Here is a 22,504-nt window from a genome sequence, read left to right on the forward strand (position 1 = left end):
TTACATATTTAAAAAATAATAAAACATGAGAACTGTGGGTGATAACTTTAGAAGTTTACTTATAATATGTTGACTCGGGTTAGGTTTTATCTCTACATATAAGATGTGTTGAACCTTGTATGTCACCCTAAGTGTATTTTTACTACAAAGAAAACCTCTTATATCATTTTGTTAAAAAAATAGATTACTTTTGTAATAACATGGGTCATTTGTAATAATATGGATGCTAAGTATTCATATGAAATAACATGTTGACTTAACTCAGCCCGACTCGTTACTTGTACAAAAAGTAAACGACTTTGAGCAACAAACCACCAGCTGCAGTTTCAAACATACCAAATTAGATAAAAATTTTCAAATTCTCTTCACGCTTTAAAGATGGAGTTCCTCCTTTCTACATACAAATTGAAGGAATGATGAGCAAGTTAAAAAAAACAATACCTATAATAATCGTTGAGCCAGTAAGTTCTGAGTATACATATAAGATATAAAAACACTTTTTTTCATATAGAAAACAAATAGTATGGCAAACCCATATCATCATGGGTTATACCAGGTATGTGTATATCATCGTTAGGGCCCCATGTGAAGAACCAAATTGATTCTACTACACTACAACAGATTGCCCGGCTAGGTATGGGTAGTCAACAACCAATTGGACATCTCCATCCAAGGCTGTTAACATGGCCTTATAGTTACTCCTATAGGTCAACAGCGGAGGGCAAGAGGAACCAATGCATATCTTCATGCCAAACTCACATTCAATGCGCCTGGCATCTAGGCACGGTTTTTAAACCATGAACATAATTGTAGAAGAATTATAGTTAATAAATATTTGGCATGGTTCTCGAAGGAAGGATATATATACCAATATTCAAAACTAAGATAGGGTATTATATTCAATAATCATGTGAGTAAAATTAGTCCCACAAGGACAGCCTTAACATAGTTATGCTTCATATATAGCTATGATTTATAACCACATAGTGTTTAAAGTTACATGTAATCATAACAAAATAATGTCAAATGACAATGCCACATTCTGTGCAAAAAAAAAAAAAAAAAATAATAATAATAATAATAATAATAATAATAATAATAAAGGTTTTCTAAAGGTAAATACTCCATCACATTAAAAAACAAAAGAACTAATGGCAACCAAGTGCTACTTTATAAACACATCTAAGTAACAAGCTATTTTATAAATCCCTATTATTGTTAAATCTTATTTTTATCCTTTTTAATTCCCTTTGTTATAGATACTTCCCAAACTGCCAAACCATTTATCGGTCTCAAGCAGCCAGAAAATGGTCTAGACTGGACATCAGGCTAAAGTTGAGGTCCACGGCATTAAGTGTTGCCCTCATTGGTGACTAAGATAGTGATAACTGTGGTTTACCCATAACAACTGCAGTAACTTTTTTAACAGCAAAAGCTATATAGTCAACCAAAAAAAACCGTAGTAATTAAGTCTGGGTTTGGACACATACTTAGCACGCCCATATTACCATGCGTAGTAGATACTTCAAATGAACAAAATTCAATGAAAAATAAAAATGTCTTACAATGCGAGCTCATGTTTCCCTGACTTTCTTGTAGCTTTCCTTCACCAGCCATGGTGTGTTTTTTTTCCCGAACCATGCTTAGTTTTGTGGGTTACCCAACTTTCACAGAACCAAAACATGTTAAGTATATTCCGAATATGAGATACAGGGTTGTTGTCCAGCCAACCTGTTTTGCAAAAGAAAAACCAATCAACATCATTAGCAGAATCTGGTAAGAGATATATGAAACTTAGAAAATTAAACTAAAAAGGAAAATTGAGAAACATTGTTATTATATCTGAGCTGCACTAAGCTACAGTGTTACATCAAAAGTCTCCAGACCCAGAAAAATTCTTGGTATAAGAATACAAATATAAGAACTGTGTTTTTACCTTTTCCGGTCAAATGACCATTTTGCCCTTGCAGTGTGCATTAGTATAGGCACACACACATATTTTTTGAGTAGGACATATTTCATTACATCTTTTAAGCAAAAACAAATTTTAAATAACATAGTTTTGGTTAAAAACTTGACCCAACCCATGTTAAAAATCATTTTTTTGGGCTTGAACCCATAACGAGTCAAACAAATTCAGACTAAAATTAGAGTTTTTTTTAGTACGGATCAGCCCACGAACACTTTTATCCACTTTTAATAATTATTTATGATTTAGCCTTTCTCTAGATTGTTTATGAAAGATCACAGTTAGTTCAAGACATACCAGAATAGACGTGGAGGGGCAATATTATTGTAAGACACCATCCAAATGAAACCAAGCACCCACCACAAATAAGAAATCAATGTATTAAGCATATCCCTTCTGAATATACAAAACAACATATTAGGGCATTTCAATCATAATAATCAACTTCTTCCATAGACTTTTGTATCGTGTCAAATAATGTGTGATTCTTGTGGGACAAATGCAGTAAACTTAGCCTATAAGTCTTCAAAATATGTACGTACCCTGTAGTCTTTTACATCAATTCAACAAACGTAATATGGCACTTGTTACCATATTATGAAGGGCATGATTACTACAGATTACCCTTAATCAAATTCAAAGTGTCAATATTAACCAAAAAAATAAACCCTGAAAGATAAACAGAAGAGAAATCAAGAGGCTAAAAAACATAAAAAGATCCAAATATAAAACATACCCAGATAGAATTTCACCTCTGCGTGTTCTTCTTTCCCTTTAATCATATTGAACTTACTACTTATTTATAACATAATTTAAACTTTTTCTGAAAAAAATTGTATTCGTTTGCCACTAAGCCATTTGACCCGTTACCCAACCTGTTTGACCCTCCCATTTTCCACCTCTATATAATATGCATGATTTGGTTATGTGCAACCTTTATGAGGTTAAACAGGCTATTTATCTTTAAAAAATCAAATGCAAACAGATGTTAACATTGAGTGTGATACCATTTTGGTTATGTATAACCCTTATGAGGTCAAACTGGCCAATTATCTTAAAAGTGTCAAATGCAAAACAGATGTTAACATTGGGTATGATACCATTTTAAGATACGTTGCAACTTCGGGAAATGAAGGGAGGGATGAGAATGACGTTGAACCTTCAGCCTCATATATAAACATCGCCGATGTAGATTAAACCAGTTACCCCTTTGTGTGTACCTTAACAGGACTGCTTCTCAAATAATTCAGTTTAGATTCGGACCACAAGACTGATGACTCCACAGCTAACTGCCCTAACCACGCTGAAGACCAAGCTCTCTTGTATATGGGTGACTCTACATCCATGTCATTTTGCATGTCCCAAAGAATCTCTTCAATCCACAATCGCACCTATACACGATTTGTTATAATTTATTATTGTAAAAGAAACGGTTTGATTCTTTGCAATGACAGTGAATCAGAAAATGCTAAAGTTGAAAAAAAAAACACACAGTAGTGGTCTTGGAAGGTGTAGCTTACATGTTGTGTGAAGATTCAACCAGATAATCATCGCATTCTTCTTTGACCTTCTAAAGAAAACTTTGGACTCATTTGCCATATGTCTCAAAACTATCAGACAACTCAAATACTCAATTGTCCAATCAAGGAACAAACTTTCATAAACTTATGAGCGAGAGAGCAAAATTAAAGAAATATTATTCAGGAGGAGAGGACCAGAAACAAATAATGCAAAAAATTCCAGTGCGGATGGTCATCAAGACTCCAGAACCGCAATGTTTAGTAACCAACCTACAAAAAAGGCACCATGCTCTTCAGGAACCTGAAAAGAAGCTAGCACTTATAGCAACCAAACGCAAAACAAAATAAAATAAGTCACGAGCATGGCATGATATCAATCAAAACAAGGGTCCAACAATTTGATGTTCACTCTGCAAAACCTGATCTATGTAAAACTAAGTCTACTTCAAAATTAATCAGCCGCATGCAGAAAAACATCACAGATTAAAAACAACCAAATCGAATCACTCTTGCAACACTATGAATAATTAAACAACATCACAATTGACGACTTGAAATCACAAAAACCGAACCTGATGAGAAAGACTCAGATGAATCAGCCAGCACTGAAGTGGATTGTTATTCATGTCACACCCCAATTTTCCACGTGTCACCGGTGGGCCCGGTGGGGAGTATAGTGACGTAGTTGGCATCATCATAGACAAACAACACAATATATAAATGCACAGCGGAAGCAAAAGATAAATATATTACATTCCGAATATAAGTAATGTCAAAGTATTACAACGGAAGGTAAAGGATCCACAGGCGGATCAATAAAAGAAAACTGTTCAATAGGCTTTAGGCATCTAGAACTTGCAAGATCCCCTAGTGACGCCCCGAGCTCCCAGCCAATTACGCATAGTACCTGCCACTCAACCTTTCGGAAAATACGTCAGTTTACACTGGTAAATACAATTAACTGACTCATTTTGGAAAAAGAGTTTGAAAAGTGATTCGAGTGCAAACGGCACAAAACATCTTGACACATTGATTAAAATGCACAGAGGCAAAATTAATCTTTATACTTGGGACAATTTTATTAATAAAAATCTTGTATCCGATTTACATGGTTGTCCAACATTTAGGGCCGGTGATTATACAATACAAGCCGGACAAGATTAATCGACACACCACAAATATAATCTCACAAGAAGATACTCTCACGAGTGAGTATACGTTATACATATGCAACAGGAGGTGTTTTGCCTACACCTTGTGCTTACGTCGTGGCCATTCACTTTTTAAAATGAGCCAAGGATATCCAGGACACGGTCATTAACCCCCAATGTTATTTGTTATCAATCAACACAGATTAAAACGGGATTATGCAATTTAATCATCTCCGATTAAACAGTTTCTACACCCGACCAAGCGGTATTTTTATAATACCGTATCCCAAGCCCGTATAAGGGAAAATAAGTTAAAAGTATTTACCTGAGCTAGCTCCTGTCTTAAATAGCAAGAATAATAACTCAGCCGTATTCACTTAAGTAAGCGTAGGTACAATTTACCGGAAGGCTCTATTCTGGAATAATGGTATAAATAACCAATTAGACTGCTAACGGGTCTTTAATTAAGCCTAAGCTTAGACCGGTTAGTCTTAAAGAAATATACGGTTAAGATGCATGATTAAGCGAAAGACCGGATAGAATGTGATTTAGACCCGACAAGTTTGAATACTTGTATAATATGGGTATACTAAATACATTCTGGATTTTGAGATAAAAATGATAACGTTTGACCCGTTTCGGTCAATTTACGCAACCCAGTTACGTAAACCGAACCGAACGCAAAAAGGGCGTTACGGGTAACCAAAAGAAATCATATGCAAGTTCCCTGAGATAATATGCTTTAAATATGATATAATATCAGCAAGTTATGTCCTATTATGCCCCGAATGTATTTAAACTCAATTTACGCCTCATAAGGGCATTTTGGTCATTTAAAAGATTATGAAAGAGTCAATTTGGTAATCTGAGTTACAGGTCTGATTTATACAGTAAATATACTTAATTTGCCATATTATAACAGTAGGGTATGACCCGTAGACAAGACTTATCATTTAAAATCAAACTATGCACCGTAGGGGTATTTTAGTAATTTCACAAGGGCTAAAAACGACAAAACTGGAAATCTGAGTTCAAAATCTTATACTTACTGTTATGATATGAAAATATGCTAAATACATCAGTAGGTATGAGTCTTATATGTTTAATATGAGTATAACGCTTACAATGCGCTAAAAACGCTAAAAATGCGATTTAGAGCCGTTTCCGGGTTTTTAAAAGAAAGCTGAGATTTTTATATTTCCAGAATGCCCAAAATAATTTATTTAACAAATAAAATCAGTAGAAAAAGGTTTGGGGTCAAAGAATGTATAAAACTCATTTTATGGCTTAAACAGTCAAAACCGGCATTAACCGAATCGACTTAGCGACGTATGATCCGATCAGCCAAAAATTAAATAAAAATCTTCAAAAATCCCAGAATATTATATAACATCAGTGGGTAAAAAGTTTTATATCGAAAAGTGGCCTGAAATAGGTTATACGCTAAATGCGCCGTTTATTTAACATAAAGATATAGTTTTACGCTATCGGCCATAACTCAAAATCTGGACCACCAACTGATCTCAAATTTTCGGTGCAAGTTTATAAATTAATAATAAAGATTTCTACTCTTTTACTTTTCCAAAAATCACGTTTTATATCACAAAGGGCAAAACAGTCAACTTTAAGCATAAATCGGAACATGCAAATGAATCGGCTAAGAATAGACTCGAGATATAAAAATTCCAGAGAGTTTTACCAAAATAAAAATGGTTCAAAGTACTCTCCAATACAGGTCTCAAACATGCATGTACGGATCCGAATCGATAGTCTACGAAAAAGTCTTTTTATAAGACTTTCGGTTCCGATTCGTATTTATACTCAAGATTGTCGAGTTGATTATGATAAAACACATTCTTGCATATATTATAAGTTATTTATGATGATCAAACAGATTGCATGTCCTCTACATTACCATTTAAGCTTATTTTTGCAAAAACAACTTCTGTTGACTTTTTAGAAACAAGTTTGACTCGACAATTAGCATGCAATAAGTGGGAATCAGAGAATACCCTTTTGAGGGTTTGTTTCCCACATAAATACCAACATATATGTGGTTTCAATTTGAGAAATGACTGAGTAAAACTCGTTTAATCAGAAAGTCCAACTACAAGAACAACGGTTTTGACTTTTACTAATAATCAATGCAAGAACGAATTATAAACTGATATAGAAGCTTACAAAGGTCCTAATGAAGCTTAGTTAACACTAGGATGTTGCCTTGACGTTCAGAAATGCTCCAGAAGCCTTGAGAGTGTTCTTGCAAGTTTATGGTTTTCTTTGTTACTAACACAAGTGCTCATGAATTGAACAATTGATCTGTTTTTAAGAGGAAATCAGAGGTTGTAGAGAGTCCCCAGTAGCCTAGGCATGCAAGACCATCCATTGGTGCATTTTAGAGGTGGTATGAGTTGTTTCCCATTCAAAATTCGGACCCAAACAGCAATATTCGCGAATTTCTGCTTCTGATGGGGTCACGCGGCCCGCTTAAGGTATCCCAGGCGGGCCGCCTGGGGTTCTGCAGGCCCAAAACTTTCAAACATTGGCAGTTTAGGTCCCTGTCTTCGCACGCGAGGTTTTGGCTGCTTATCTTGACTCGTAAACCCTAAATCTTGGTTTTTAAGAACCTTGGGACATTTACCAACATGGTAATGTCCTCGGATAACTTTGCTCTCAACCGAAAAGCCATGAAATTCGACGTTGACGCTTTTAACCCCTCAAGTACGGTTTTGGCCATAACTTTCTCATACGTTATCGAAACTTCACGAAATTTTAACCACATATTCTAGTGAGTACATTTTAGCATTATAAAGCTTCGGGTCTGCCAAAAGTTCACTCAGAGGTATAAATTCAACATGTTGACACTTTTGGCCCCTATAGTTTGTAATTCCTCACTTTTGGGCATTTTCCGCTTCGTATGATCCATGAACCATCCGTTTAAGGTTATGAACATTATGTAGGGTTATCATAGAGTCTATTTATCCATTGTTGACACTTTGGACCCTTACGTTCCATAGTTTTCACTGTTTGTCGATTTTAGTCCCTCTAAAGTATGTTTTCACATACCGGAACCTTATGACACGTGTCAAGACATTATTGGACAAAATTTTTCGAGGTGTTACAATTCAGTGATGATTTTGTGTGTAAAATCTTATATGAAAGTGAGATTTTAAATTATGGTTATGAGATCGAATGATAGTTTTAGATTTGATACATGATTGCCTCCTCATGTCTCGATTTGTAGCTTTGAGGTGAAAAAGGAGATGTTGACCATGGTGTAGACCTAAATAATCGCCGGAATAGGTTCTGAAGGCCTGCATTTCAACATCAAGCTTCTCTCTCTATCTCTCTATTTGTGTGGAAGATTAAAGTGGCAAGTGATATATTTTGGAATTTCAAAATTTAAAATTAGAGCTTAAAAGACCTGTTTAACCTTTTGAAAGTTTCCGTAGCTTTATTAACATAGAGATTTGGTTGGTAAAAAAAAGGATTAAAATGTAAATAATTTGAGGGGTTAAAAAATAAATAGTATTTAAAAGACGAAATTACCCTCATTTTAGGGGTTTATCTATAAATAAAGGGGGAGAAAAGTTCTTATTTTTTGGGTATCCTAAAATACCCTTGCCTCATGCATTATAATATAGTATAGATATGCAACTGGGTTTTTGAATTTTTTTTTAAAAAAATATAACAATATGGTACTCATATTAAAGATAAAAAACGCTCGATTTATGATATAATTTTTTTTAAAACAAATGATGTATAAAAAAGTTACAGACGTTTAAAAATTGGGGGAGAAATAACATGTGATTTGCATGTGCATGTTCTCTTTCCTCTTGTAGACAAAATTACCCTTTCCATTTAATTCCTCCTAGGACACTTGTCACTCTCTGGTGACTTCTTACCCTTCTTACTATTAAATACTTTGTACTAGGTGGACACCCGCCCGACGGGCGCGGGTAGATCGTAAACATTGAATGTAAGCCTACGTTTATATGTAAAATTTGATGTGAAATTATTTAATGAATTCACGTTCGCATTATACTTAAGAATACATTAAACTTGTCGATTGATTAAGTTTAGACACAAGAGAAGCATAACGCACCCACAAAAACATGTTTAGACACAAGAGAAGCAAAACTAATTAGACACATTACGAATTAAAGAGGGTTTTTAGTCATTTACCCGCGTGATGCGGTGGGGGTGGACACTTACAATAGGATACTCGTTTACCGTTAGTTTCTCAGTCGCCTCATGATATATTATATCGTATTTAAGTTAGTTTTCTTATTCGTGCACTCGTTTTTCTGTTAGTTTATCAATTCTAGATTGTGCATACATCCAAACAACCCAAGTTAACTATCCTATGATGGCATCCACAATTCACATCATCATACATACAAGTTCGGCACATTACCATTCAATTTAAAATCTTAATCTTACAATATAGATCCATGAATTATCTTTTAAACATCACAACATTAATTAAGTAAAGTATGGCAACTTATACAAATTTAGCAACTCAAGCTCATTCCACTTGAGTATAACAATCCATTTAAATCAAAACACACAATACTCTACCAATATAATATTAACCATTGAACTTTCATCAAGTAGCTTGTGTCTTAACTCTTAACTCTTCTAATAAATATATTAAAACAATAAATTCATGAACCTTTCATTTGTATCAATTTGACCAACAACTTATGTATAGTTATTTTTTATACAGGTATTTATAAGAATCCTTGACATCACAATACCATCTGATACATAAAGTACTTTACATCAGAGTAAAATTAGATATTATTAAAAAGTGCATTCGTAACGAACGTTGGGGAGCTTTGGAGCAAATTCTATCTGATTTTTGCTTTTATCTGTACCGATTACTCATTTACTTGTCATACACAAAACTCATTTACTTGTCATAAATAAGGATAAAACTTGTGCCTGTAGCATACGCCGGCTGCGAATTTGGGCTTCCACGTGGTTCTCACCATAAGTTAAACTACTTCCATAAGATGAAAAGAAAAATATAATAACAAACATGAAACGGAACACGAAAAGGAAAATATAAGTTTTAAAAGATACCCAACCAACCCAAAAAATAAACATCAGGTGTTTTTAAATAGCAATTTCAGAGAATCTAAACTCTAAAAAGCCCAAAAACGGATTCCATTTTAGTAAGCTTTTGATCTCGAACTTAATCAATTGTATGAAAGAATAGAAATTGCACAATTTAGACAGTTAAATGCTGATATAAAACCAAAAATTAGTCAAAGTTCTGACCTGTAAATTTCAATTTCGTAACCCGCTTTGGAATCAGCTTTGAACTCGAATCACAAACCATGTAACCGAAGAGAGATTCGTTAACTCCTAGTCTAAATACATACCAACATCCGGGCAAAACACGTTAGTTGCAACACTCAAATTCAGAGCCTCGAGGTTGTTCTTAGCTGATTTGATTTCGAACCACAAAGAAGATCCTGATAACGGAGATAAGATCAAGGACAGTTTTAGTTACAGAAAGAGAAAAAATGAATGAATTTGAGAAATAATGAAGTAGTTGATGATTTTATGAAGATGTTTTGAAGTTGGCTCATGTTTTTTTAAGTATTGGTGTTTTATTGACAATATCGAATTATGCTATAAACATTGTTGACATATCCAACGCTACCATAATTCCATAAATCCATTACCTCACATGACATCTCACACAAAAACCTTCAAAAGGGTACTTCTGTAAACATTTCGACCGTATCAAATCCATGATTCTCAGGTAGCGGAGCGTTTCCAGGCCTAACCAAGATGATCACTTCCAGAACTAAGACAACAACAGTCCAAATTAACTCAAAAGTAAAACAATCACGCAACCATTTAAGTGCGTGTGCGCATGAGTCCATGCGTTTTGTGCGTACCAGCTGCCTTTGCTGCTACCGCCTCTTGAATAACATCAGTTACAAACAGAACTTCGGATGGCTTGTCGACTCAAAGGGACTCCGAGATTTCAACATAACTTTTTGTTTCTCTTTTATTCCTACAAATTGTAGACAATAAATGACGCTTTACACCAAATATTCATATCAAAGAATCAAGTTTTACCCAACTTTGGTGTCGAAAAATCCGCATAAATACTTTCTTATATAAGTAGATATTGAGAGTCTAAACAGATTTGGCTGCTAATTAAACTCAAGTACACAATAATCACGTTTAAAAAACAAAAGATGTAAAAAAAAACACCATGAGACCAGCTCTCGACAACCTCACACTTCGTTTCTTCATTTAAAACCATTTTCACATCACAGTCAAACTCATATCCCCCTTACTTTTTCGACTACTCTTAGTTTTAAACTTCATCAGAAGTGAAAAACAAAGTCTCTTGTAGTCTTTAAATCTTTTTCCACATTTCTTCACACAAACCATTTAAAAAACTACTCTTTTTTGGGTTTTTTGTGCTTTCTTTTAAGCTATGAATTCGTTCTTCCGATCAAAATACGTTGAATTCAACATGTTCGGATACAACTCAAGATCAGACTATCACATTAATGATGCAAACCCTATGGAGCAACACTGTGAATTCATTCTTTTTGTCACACCCCAACCGATGGCGGGTCATCGGGGCGCGACACTGAGCGAAACAGATTGTCCAGAAGTTTCCATAACAACTATCATTACTATTTAGTTCAAATAACACGTCCCATACCGTGTCCCAAATAATACAATAAATTATTACAGATAACAACTAGTCAAGTAATTCTGTTCCGACAACTCAGATTTAAATAAAACAAATAAATATTGTTCAAATGCTTCTAAGACCCAGCCTGACAAGATCTACGGACAACTATGCTCTAGTTGCTTGTTCCTGACAGACAACTATATGTTGGGGGCCTTTAGAGATTTATTCTAGCCTCGCTTTCCTAGCAAGCAAACATCTTATACACCTGTCACATACGTTAAAATAAAGTCAATACATATAATGTAAAGGTGAGCATACAAGTTTGATAATAGCATATAGAGTTCGAATAGTTTACGCATAACCAGCACGTACAGAGGAAAACGAAGCATGTTAATTATCGACATGGATCTATCGATACCAATGACTGCGGGTTGACCATCCGGGACGGTTCGCAATACATGATTACCACTGTAATCCATGCAAGTAATTGTCCTTAACAACCCCCATGTGAACGGGTGCTGAGTCCAAACTATAGTACTACGTCGTTAAGGCAGGTAGACAACATTCCACGTGTAAACACAATCAACAAGCATTCATTTAGTCACGTAATACATGCGAATCGGTTAGCGTTCAAATAATTGAGTAGTGTGTTCGATAGTGATTTTGATAAGTAACGTATGTAACACCCAAAAGTGCTAAAAGCAAAAAGGGATCGAGTATACTCACAGCGATTGGTTGATGGATTGAAGGGAGCGCTTGAGAGTAGGGTTAGCCTGAACAGTTCGATAGTATAACGATGAATAACATGTAGAATGGAAAACAGTGTTAGGTGGGTCGAACAGCCTAGTCGATCGGACGACAGGTTCGATCGGGTGGGTTGTTCGTTCGGCTGAACTATCCGTTCGGACAGCCGCTCGATCGGCTAGTAGGCTCGATCGGTTGGACTGTTCGAGTGGATTTTTTTCTTCCTTAGATGTGTTTTGTGTGAGGATTTGAACTTTCGAAGTTTTCGTTGTAGCATTTGAGAACACTGAAGTGTTCTTACCTTTCAGGTCGATCGATCGAACGGTCTGTTCGATCGGTCAGCTTATCCGATCGGTCAGGAGCTTCAGTAGTAGTCCTCATCAGGTTGTCACTCGATCGAGCAGCATATCCGATCGAACAGCCTGTTCGTTCTGATAGCATGTTCGATCGGTTGGTACCCCAATGCGTCGAACGAGTTGAAAATTGATTACGTGTTGAAGCATAGTATCTCATGATCCGAACAGTAATGTTTACCAATCAATCGTTCGATCGGACATCACTTCGTTCAAAACCACACCTCATGAGTTTGTCAAATTGTGGGACCACATGCTAGCCGATCGGCTGGCCTGGTTTATCGGCTGATAAGTCCGATCGGTTGGGCTGTTCATTTGAACAGCCTAGCCGTTCGGTCAGCATCCTGACCTGGTCGGCTTGTTCGTCTAACACTTGACTGTTTCGCTTAATTGACGTTATGTTGAGGTAGTTTGACAATGAGTTGAACTATGACACTTTCGTTCTTACTTGTTTCTCCTGCTCGGACAGGAATCACCCAAGTCCGGCCGGTGAACGGTTCGGAACGTCGGTTTAACGTTTAACTCATAGTCGATGAACCTCGTAGATAGAACCCGAATCTTGAACCACCCAACCATTGGAATGATCAGTGAGTTGGCTCAAGCTCCGTTTCTACCGGTTTGAAGGCTTTGAGTGTAAAAGAGTTGAAAGAAAGTTGGAAATCCTCCTTTCAATCCTTTACATCATGTAAATGTTTAGATCTCTGATAGATCTTGACTTGTTTATGTGGAAATCAGTTAGATCCGAGCTATTCATGGTGGATTGAGGTCAAAGCATGATGTTCTTGAAGAACACCATGATAACATCATCCAAGAATGCTTAGATCTTGGTGATTTCATGGTTAAAAATCAAGATTTGAAAGATAGAAAGGTGTAGGAGCGTGTTTTGGTTAAGAAAGTACAAGATTTAGGATGAAAACTTACCGGAAATGGAAGAAATCTGAGAAAAGGAGGAGGAGCACGAGCTGGTCGGTCAGAGCTTTCCAAAAGTGGAAAGGATGACAATGACAGCCCTATTTATAGGCTCCAAAAGAGGAAAGGGCTGGCCGATCGGTCAGGCTTCCCGATCGGACAGCCTGCTCGATCGGACAGTCCGTCCGATTGGCTGACAGCCTGATCGATCAACAGCCTGGTTCGAGTATTTGGTGCGACGATTTTCGATATTTCGATTTCGATTGAAGACGATACGAGTACGATAGGGTTCCTATTCAAATTACTTTCAGTCCCAACTACTATATCTAACACACAATCTCCTATACTTCACCCTATCCTTACCTTACCATTCGTCGTAGTTCGATTTCGATTGCATTCGATTTGAGTTTCGAGTTTCGATTCGAGTTTCGATTGATTCGATTGAATACCACACAAAACATAAAGTAAACACGCACAGGTAACACATAAGGCACACACACAAGTAATACAATACCAAGTTCGCATAATTCGAGTTTCGGGTTCGATGATTGTTAGATCGGTTTGATTATAGATTAGTTAACTTTATCGCATTGTTACTTCTTACTATTCACAGTCGTAAATCGGCTCGCGTTAAAACATTCGATTACTTCGATTCTTTCTTGATTACAACACTTACTCCACATAATACAAATAAAACATAAAATAGACTATTTATAGTCAAAGAAAGTCAAAGTTGACTTGGACTTTGACTTTGACTTTGACATTTGAAAACACGGGGTGTTACACTTTTGATCAAAACACATACAAACTAACAGCATTGATGAATTAATTCAATCAATTAGATCTCTAAACATGAGTAAAATTCACTAAAAGGATAATCAATGTACGATCATGCATAACTGTTGTAAATGTTATGAGTTAATCAGTTTGTTTATGTGTAATCAGGTAATCAGATATGATAGATGAAGATCAAGCTCTGCACCTTAGCCGTTCAAATGCGTTAGCTGTTTTTATTCATTTCCTACTAATAATTCAGATTATTGACTTCGTATATTTACCTAAAAGTTGTATACATCAAATTTTTAGATAATCTTATTCACAAAAATCAAACTGTGCCTCATAGAATAGTAAATCACCTTACATAATAAGTATGATAATACCTCAATTGCTATGTTTACTTGAGCTGTGACATATTCATAGACTTCATGAAAACTGCAGTTTGCCATTTGGACTCTAAATGCACTTCACGGAAACCAATTCACACTCTCAAATAACAAAATAAGCATGTAGATCTAAAACGATTAATAGTTCAACATTAAACACATGTCGATAAAAAGTCATAAACAATATATATTTTAGTTCATACCTTAAGAAACAAATATTAAGCATACCAATTTTAATGTGAAATCAAAGACAAATATTAAGCATATTTAAAATTCAATGATATAACACTCTTAACCTCACATGCCCTTTGAAAGCTCGCAACTTTCTTCGTGCCTAATAACAACCAAAATCTTTGTATTAGGGTATTTAAAATGCAATGATATAACAGTTTTAAGCAGAGTTTACGCAGAAAACATTACCAATAAACGCCGAAAAGCTGCCTGAACCTTAATGGTAGCAACTTCTTCTTTGGATTAACCTTAAAAACGTCTAAAAGTTGTTGCTACTGCTACACTTGAGATATAAAAACAACTTTTCTCACGGAAAGATAACGGTCCACAATGTTGATAGTGAGGTAAAGACTCTCCGGCATCATGTTGAACTTTCGGTGAACTTCAATCAACCAATCTATCAAAATACCTCTCATTTTATCATTAAGTTCCGGCTGTGAGTTCATGTAATCCTGTAACCCGCCTTCGGTTTCTGAGAGTTTGTAGAACTTGTAAATGTCTTCAACGTATTCAACTTCAGCCAGTTCATTATTGATGCTGGATTCGTCTATGTTAACCACTGGATCATTAGGTTTTGATGTGATCCCACAACCAACCTAATAAAAAGATTCAAATTGAGTTATATAGGTATGAAATAATTGATAAAAAGATCATAAAAATCAGAACTTTAATGAATGAAACTAACTTTACTACGCGCAGAGAGAACTGCGGTTAGCGACTTTGAAGGCTTTTTCGCTCTTCTTCTTGGAGTTTTTTCTTGATTTTTCAATACTTCTTCTTCACCATTGTTAGTTTCTGATTGTGGTTTTTGTATCTAGAATTCAAACATAACCATAAAAGTGAAAAACAACATTTTAGACAACATAAAACCTGCTTTGATTCGGTTAAACAAACATAAAGATTCTAAACACCTACCTTAACATTCTTGCCTGCTGCTCCTTGCGCATTTGCAGCCAATTGGGCACAATAATTTCTAATCAAAATCATATCAAATTGAGTCAAGAACAATAATAACATATATCTTACAAACAATGACTTCATAATCAAATCAAATTTAAGCCAAGAACCTTGTGATGGGGCGAGATATCTGAGTCGGTGCTTCCAGTTTCGACAACAATAGTTGGAGCAAGATTGCCGATATTACCTAAGACTCTCCGGTTTCTTCTTTCTTTCTGTCCCACATTATTCTGCTTTAAATCTGATACAGAAAAATCAGACAATTCATGAAATATAATCTTAAAATCATTCATATCTCATACAAAAACAAAACAATAATTAATAAATTCTAAGGTTTTTTTACAGTGAAAGTATCCTACAAAACAATAAAACTTAAGAACAGTTATATTATTGACAGATTTTCATCATGAACATAAAACAATTTATATAAATGAAATTTGTGTAGTTAATCCAACAATTCATAAAATATAATCCAAAAATCATTCAAAAATCTGATAGAAAAAGAAAATAATTAATAAACCCTAGACTTTTCTCCATTATAAGCATATACTTGAGCTTTCTAGATCGCTTGATTTGAATAGTGACGGCTACATATACTTGAGCATATACTTCAAAATTTATATAGTGACGGCTACATATACTTGAGCTTTCTAGATCGCTTGATATGCTTATGTAACCGAAAACAAATTTAAAGCTTGTACAATCATTATAAGCATTGGAGCTCATACGAACTGATAAATCAGTAATTATTTCTCTGAAGTAACCGAAAACATATTACCAGATTTCGAGAAATGAAAGAAGAAATTGAAAGAAACCTGTTTGAAAATGGCACCAGAGATGAGATTCTTTGATTGGTAGTTCACCTTGAATCGTAAGATAAGAATCAGACATTGAAACCCTAGAAATAGTTAAGATCTATGAAAAACTTCAATTCAATCAAAGTTAAGTACCTTTTGAAGCTGATGTATAAAATTACTTCCGATTCTAGGGTTTTTTCCTCCTCCGCGTCCGGCAAGATCATCGGCGGCACCACTGGTGATTTTGTGATTTAGGGTTTCTTTTTAAAGAATTATGAATCAAGATCTCTTCCGATTCTAGGAAAGTGTGGTTTCTTGAGAGAGGATGACAGCCAAAATTTCGAGATTTGATTTGAATTTTGAATCTCTTCCTTTGATGTGCAGATATATATATGTGGAGTTTATATTTGAGCGCCCATTAAAAACCCTTTCTTTATTTGAATTTTGAAATATAGTATAGATAGATTATATTAACATTTTTAATTGAGATTTATGACATCATTTTTAATTGAGATTTATGACATCATCAGATTCTATGTGGCATATCTAGTTGGTTGACACATCAGCAAAATGAGGTCAGCCTTTAGTCTCTTTTTATAGATTATATAAATTATAACTCAACCCAGGTTTTTAGAACTAAACAAGAGATTTACACTTACTTTATAAGCAAAAGCAATAACAATTTGATTTCTGAGGTTGATTAAATAAAGTGTGACCATATAAAGGTGAAAAAAGTTATTGGATAAACTTTTGATCTTTTGTCACGTATTTGCTCTTGTTTCTTACTTATCAAGGAATTTAAGGATCTATGTTAAAAATAATTAAAGCGTAAAGGTTAAAATTTAGAAAAGGTAATCAACATAATATGAGCATCATCACTCAGAGCCGTTTGACAAGCTGAACCAGTAAGAGATCTAAACCATTAAGATGTTTGAACCATTAAAAGCCAGTATAATGTTTAACCGTTCAGAGGCAAATGTCTGACAAATTCAGATTAGAGGCCTTAACCATTCAGACCCAGTATAAATTTTAACCATTCAGAGGTAAATGTCTGAACCATTCAGACATCTGCTCGCGAAACAAACAGTCTGAACCATTAAATACTGAACCAGTAAGAGGTCTGAACCATTAAGAACTCCATTAAGAGGTAAACAAACAGTCCCTCAGACATATACATTACGCATCTCTCTTGTTTCAAAACATACAAAGAGACGGGGTAGTTATTATTTTTACTAGAAGTATATAATACTTGTTTAGTTAGGTTTACAAAATCTAATTACTTAGTAGCATATTAGCCAATAGTTGCAGGAATTCTTTTACAGACCCACAATTCAAGTAACGAAATCGATTTTTAAGGTCGGTGGGTATGAGCTGATGCCCCCTCTCATTGTCATGACGGCATTGGAGGGACGCTATTGGTGGTCCACGACTACAATAATGAGCTTGGTTGGTGGGCCAATAAATTAAAATGACCATTGAACGGTCAAACTAAAACAAAAAAATTCAAATTTTTTATTTTTCCATCTATATAAACACACATACACACTTATTTTTTACCCCATCTCTACTCTCACTTTCAATACTCTCAAAATCTCTACTCTCAGATGGCAAAATGTTGTACCGAGCAAGAGGCTATCACTTTAGCCATAAGTTTGATGAATGTTGTTGAGTTAGGGATGCATTTAGATAGTGTACACTTTTGGAACAAGGTTTGTTCACATTTCATCAACACGTAGGTGCAAACCATCATAATATGAATGCAATATTAGGAAGGTTTGTGCTTCTACGAATAAAGTGTACAAAATTTGAGATGTGCTATGTCCATGCGTTGAACCGCGATAAGGGTTTACTCGAGGATGAAGCGCTTGTCGTGGCACATAGCGAGTTCCAAGCACGACACCAAATTCAGTTTGCTAACGTTGCAACTTGCAAAATTTTGAGAAACTGGTTGAAGAATTTTAAATTTGTACCTTTAGTTTTAGTATTTATTTTTTTAGTAGTTTATGTTTTATTGCAACCCACCTTGTTATTTTTTTAGTAGTTTTAATATTTAAATGTTATTTTTTTCGAAGTTAATTTTTTTATTTAGTTTAAATGTAATCTTTTTTTTAAATGATATGTTTTTATTTTTTTTTATTTAGTTTAAATGTTATAAATAAAAAAACATAAAAATTAATGATTTAGTAACGATTGAGGGCTTTATTTCATTGCATGAGTGTTATTCGAAGGGAAATAAAGCCCATGTTGACGTGGCGCGATAGGACTCCATTCCTTACATCTGAGGGTGGTAAATTTGCTAGGATGGTTTGGTTAATTAATGACAACAATAACCCATCACCTAAAGGACTAGTCACTAGTGATATGGTGTTTGTCCTTAAATTCTTGTAAGTATACTTTATGTGGTAATCAGGTGTAAAATTTTGTTGTTAAAAAAAGTTAGTGACAACAATAACTACTAAAATTATGTGAATGTTAGTGACAAAATTATTGGTTGTTAGATCATTAATTTAGCCATCGAATAATCTGTTATTTGCATGTCATCGAATAATCTGTTAAATATTAATCTAATAGAAAACAAATTATACAGAAACTCTAATAAAAATAAATACATAATTTGATTAAAAAAACGACATATCTATTATCTTGGTTGAGTTTTCGTTTAGGGTGTACAGTTCTAATGAGGTTTGTGTATTATAAGAGAACATGATTTGAGAGTGAGGGATGTGACAAATTTATAGTGTTATATGGATTGTGTTAGTGTGCAACCTTAATCTCCACGATCATCTCTATATATACACCCAAGAAGAGGAAACACACTTGATTAGGTACCAAGGGTAATTACGTCCATCAAATAATTACTAACTAATTAAATAAGAAATGATAATATTTTGATCAAATTATAAGATAAATGATAATGATGATTTATTCTTACACATGTATAAATATCCAATATACATCACAACTCTAACCGGGTCGCAAAGAACATGTCCACAAATATGTGTCTGCTTTGTCATAGTAACTTGAAAAAGGGCCAACGAGTGAAAACATAAGCAACACCAACACACATGGTTCATGAAGCCGGGTAAAGATAAAAGACTCGATAGGAGGTATGATCGATCTCAAAGTGGTGGTTTGGACTTTGGAGGAGTTCATAAGTTGACGGGATCAAGGTATAACTTAGTCATTATTAGTTTAATGTGAATTAGATACGTTTGCCTTGCATGGCGAGTTGTTTAGATATAAACATGGTTAAAGTCTTTGTTAATCATTCGTATTGTAATTATGGTTTACTTGGTAAACAAGTAATGTTGAACGAGTTATAGTTCTCTTCTTGTTTATATCATGAGGTGCTCGACTACCAGGTTAACACAACCATGCACTAATCATTTTGTTGTTGGGAGAAAATTCGGAATTTAGATCGGTCAAACTGGTGTAACTTGTGTATTATAAAGACCACTTGATATTAACTATCGTTTAAAAAACTAGCAGGGGTAACTTTGATAGATCACCAAAAATTATATCTTCACATTACAGAGGTAAACATTATACGATAATCAAATATGACCTAACGAATAAAATAAAGAACAAATTAGACTAGGCTGAGACTTTAAGCCCATATAATTAAGTAAAACGAAGCCCAAATAAGACTGCTCATTTCCAAAATCATACCCACAGGGCCACAAACCAGGCTCCCAAATTTCCAATTCTCGTTTGGGTCTCTACTTCCATTCTTCTCACATTTGATTTCTAGAATTCTTCTTTTTCATTTCTAGAATCCTCATCCTCATTCATACCTCATCCCTAAAATATTCACCCACTATATTTATTTTCTATACTTTTTTGAGTGTAACAGAAAAGTAACAAAAAAAATAATAAGAGATTATTATTTAATTGAATATGGAAATATATGTTGAATGAGATGGGGAAGGTTTTTCGAAAATATTTAAATTTTAGATACCGTCGTAAATGCTCCGTGATTTTACATTAGTATAGTAATTATGTAATGAGTTAATTACGTTTTTTTTCTTTATGTTTTGTCAAAAATCAATACTTCAGTCCATTAGTTTAAAATTGCTAAAATAGTTCATGTGATTTCACTTTCATAACTATTACAGTCCGCCTACACTAACACCGTCCAGTTATTCTGTTAGTTTAATTGAAATGACTATACTGCTCATGTTATTATAATTAAAATTAAAATAAATAAAAAGTTAGTTACGTTTTTCATCCCCGTGCTTTGCTAAAAATAACCATTATAGTCCCATTAGTTCTAAAAATTGCCAACACAGGTTTTCGTACTAATGGACTGTAATTTTGTCCTATCATAACCATCACATAAAAATTTCATTACACACATTTAACAATTCATTTTTTCACGTTCTATCACATTTCACTCATCACATTTATAACACCCATCACATTCCATCACACCCATCACATTTCATCACTATTTAAAAAAAATATATATAAAATATAAACCACCGTTTTTAGAATGCAATAAATTAAATAAAAATACAAATAACAAGAAAAATAAATACTCATATTTAAAAAGTAAAAAAAACTACTCTTCATCGGAATCGAGTAATTGAATATCTAAACGTCTCAGCATTGTACTTTGAGTTTTCTACAAAATAATTATTCATCAGAAACTTCTCTCAGATTAAGGTAGGCCTGTATACGAACCGAGCATTTACTAAATCAAATAAAGTTGTAAAAGGAAAAAAAATGAAAGCTAGCTTACTTTTTTTTAACAATGAAAATTTTATTATTAAAGTCTAGCAAGAAGCTAGATATCAACATCATACGTACTCAAGCATTAACAATTTTGAAATTATACCAATTTGAAGACACTAAATCTTTACTCTATTTTTTTCACCCGCTTCTTAACCGTTTAGGTGCTGTTTGTTTTTTAAGAGGTAAAATATCTGTAGTTGGCGGACCACTTTTGCAAACATCTGTAGCAGAAGAGATGGACCAAACCTCTGCAGTCTGCAAAGAAAAAAGACTGTTTGTTTTTTTACTTCTGCAAGCAAACAACACCTCTCTCTCTCTCTCTCTCTCTCTCTCTAAACAATCACCACAACCATCATACACCACCACCATCTCCTCGTAGCCACCACAACCACCTCATCTACAACCACACACTGCCAATGTTGACGGGAACTTTCCAACAATCAGCAACAACCCACATAAAATTAGCCAAACTTTCATCAAATAAACCATAACTAAATTGGGATTATGAACAACAAAAAAAGATTGACTTCAATTTATCATGAAGAAACTATAAAAATTAAAACAACATTACCAATTATGTAAATTGACACTCGCCCAGTATGCAAAACGATTGTTTAAACAAAAAAAAAAGAGAATTTGCAGATTAGAAGAAATTACCCGCCCCTGGATCTGCAATACCCATCACCGACACCGGAACCCAACAACGGATGGCGACGGCTGCAGCAGCTGGGTGGAGGGGGGAGGCCAGTGGCTGCAGCTAGGGTGGAGAAGGGAGGTGGTTGTTATGTGGGAGCGACGGAGGAGGTGGAGGTGACGGAGATGTGGTGGTGGTGGCGGAGGAGGTGGAGGTGTCGGCTGGGCGTCGAGGCAACAGGCGGGGGAGGTGGAGGTGGTGGCGGAGGAGGTGGAGGTGACGGCTGGGAGGAGGAGAGGGGTGGAGGAGAGGTGCTAGGGTTTTGATAAGAGATGTCTGTGTTTTGAGATTAGAAAAGAAGAAGAGGTTAGAAGGGTTGGAAGAGCTGAGAAGACATTGGACCATGTCTGCGTGCGGAAAAGGATGCGCAGATGTTTGAAGACATTTTTTAATGAAATGTATTCTAACAAACAAACGGTCTACAGAGCTAAACATCTGCGCGACGCAGACATAAGAAGCCAGAGGATTTTCTGAAAAAAACAAACATCACCTCAATCTCCTTGCAAGTCTTGTGAGCTGTGAACAGATAAAGCTGTACTATTAAATGTTGAATGCCAAATGCACAAGCTAAGACCACCATAGTACCACTTGTATTGCCCATTATTGGAC

At 34.9% G+C, this 22,504-nt stretch overlaps 3 long non-coding RNA genes across 5 annotated transcripts; all 3 read right to left on the reverse strand.

The window, feature by feature from the left end:
* Window positions 1-29: 29 nt before the first annotated feature.
* Window positions 30-8,038, reverse strand: LOC110912361. 3 transcript variants are annotated; one of them, XR_004875301.1, is made up of 5 exons: window positions 7,855-8,038; window positions 3,490-3,759; window positions 2,267-3,360; window positions 1,566-1,731; window positions 30-394 (listed from the first exon to the last, which is right to left on the reverse strand). It is a non-coding gene; the product is annotated as an uncharacterized LOC110912361 (long non-coding RNA). The 3 variants fall into 3 exon arrangements; XR_004875302.1 differs by lacking the exon at window positions 30-394 and having other exon boundaries at window positions 1,380-1,731; window positions 2,267-2,365; window positions 2,512-3,360; XR_002577876.2 differs by lacking the exon at window positions 30-394 and having other exon boundaries at window positions 1,380-1,731.
* Window positions 8,039-15,016: 6,978 nt separating this feature from the next.
* Window positions 15,017-15,943, reverse strand: LOC110910242. The gene is made up of 4 exons (XR_002575954.2): window positions 15,781-15,943; window positions 15,629-15,686; window positions 15,399-15,527; window positions 15,017-15,309 (listed from the first exon to the last, which is right to left on the reverse strand). It is a non-coding gene; the product is annotated as an uncharacterized LOC110910242 (long non-coding RNA).
* A 5,265-nt stretch (window positions 15,944-21,208) lies between these two features.
* Window positions 21,209-22,504, reverse strand: LOC118484968. Its single transcript, XR_004875303.1, has 2 exons — window positions 21,859-22,504; window positions 21,209-21,630 (listed from the first exon to the last, which is right to left on the reverse strand). It is a non-coding gene; the product is annotated as an uncharacterized LOC118484968 (long non-coding RNA).

This window comes from Helianthus annuus, chromosome 12, assembly GCF_002127325.2.
Source record: "Helianthus annuus cultivar XRQ/B chromosome 12, HanXRQr2.0-SUNRISE, whole genome shotgun sequence".
Lineage (NCBI taxonomy): Eukaryota > Viridiplantae > Streptophyta > Magnoliopsida > Asterales > Asteraceae > Helianthus > Helianthus annuus.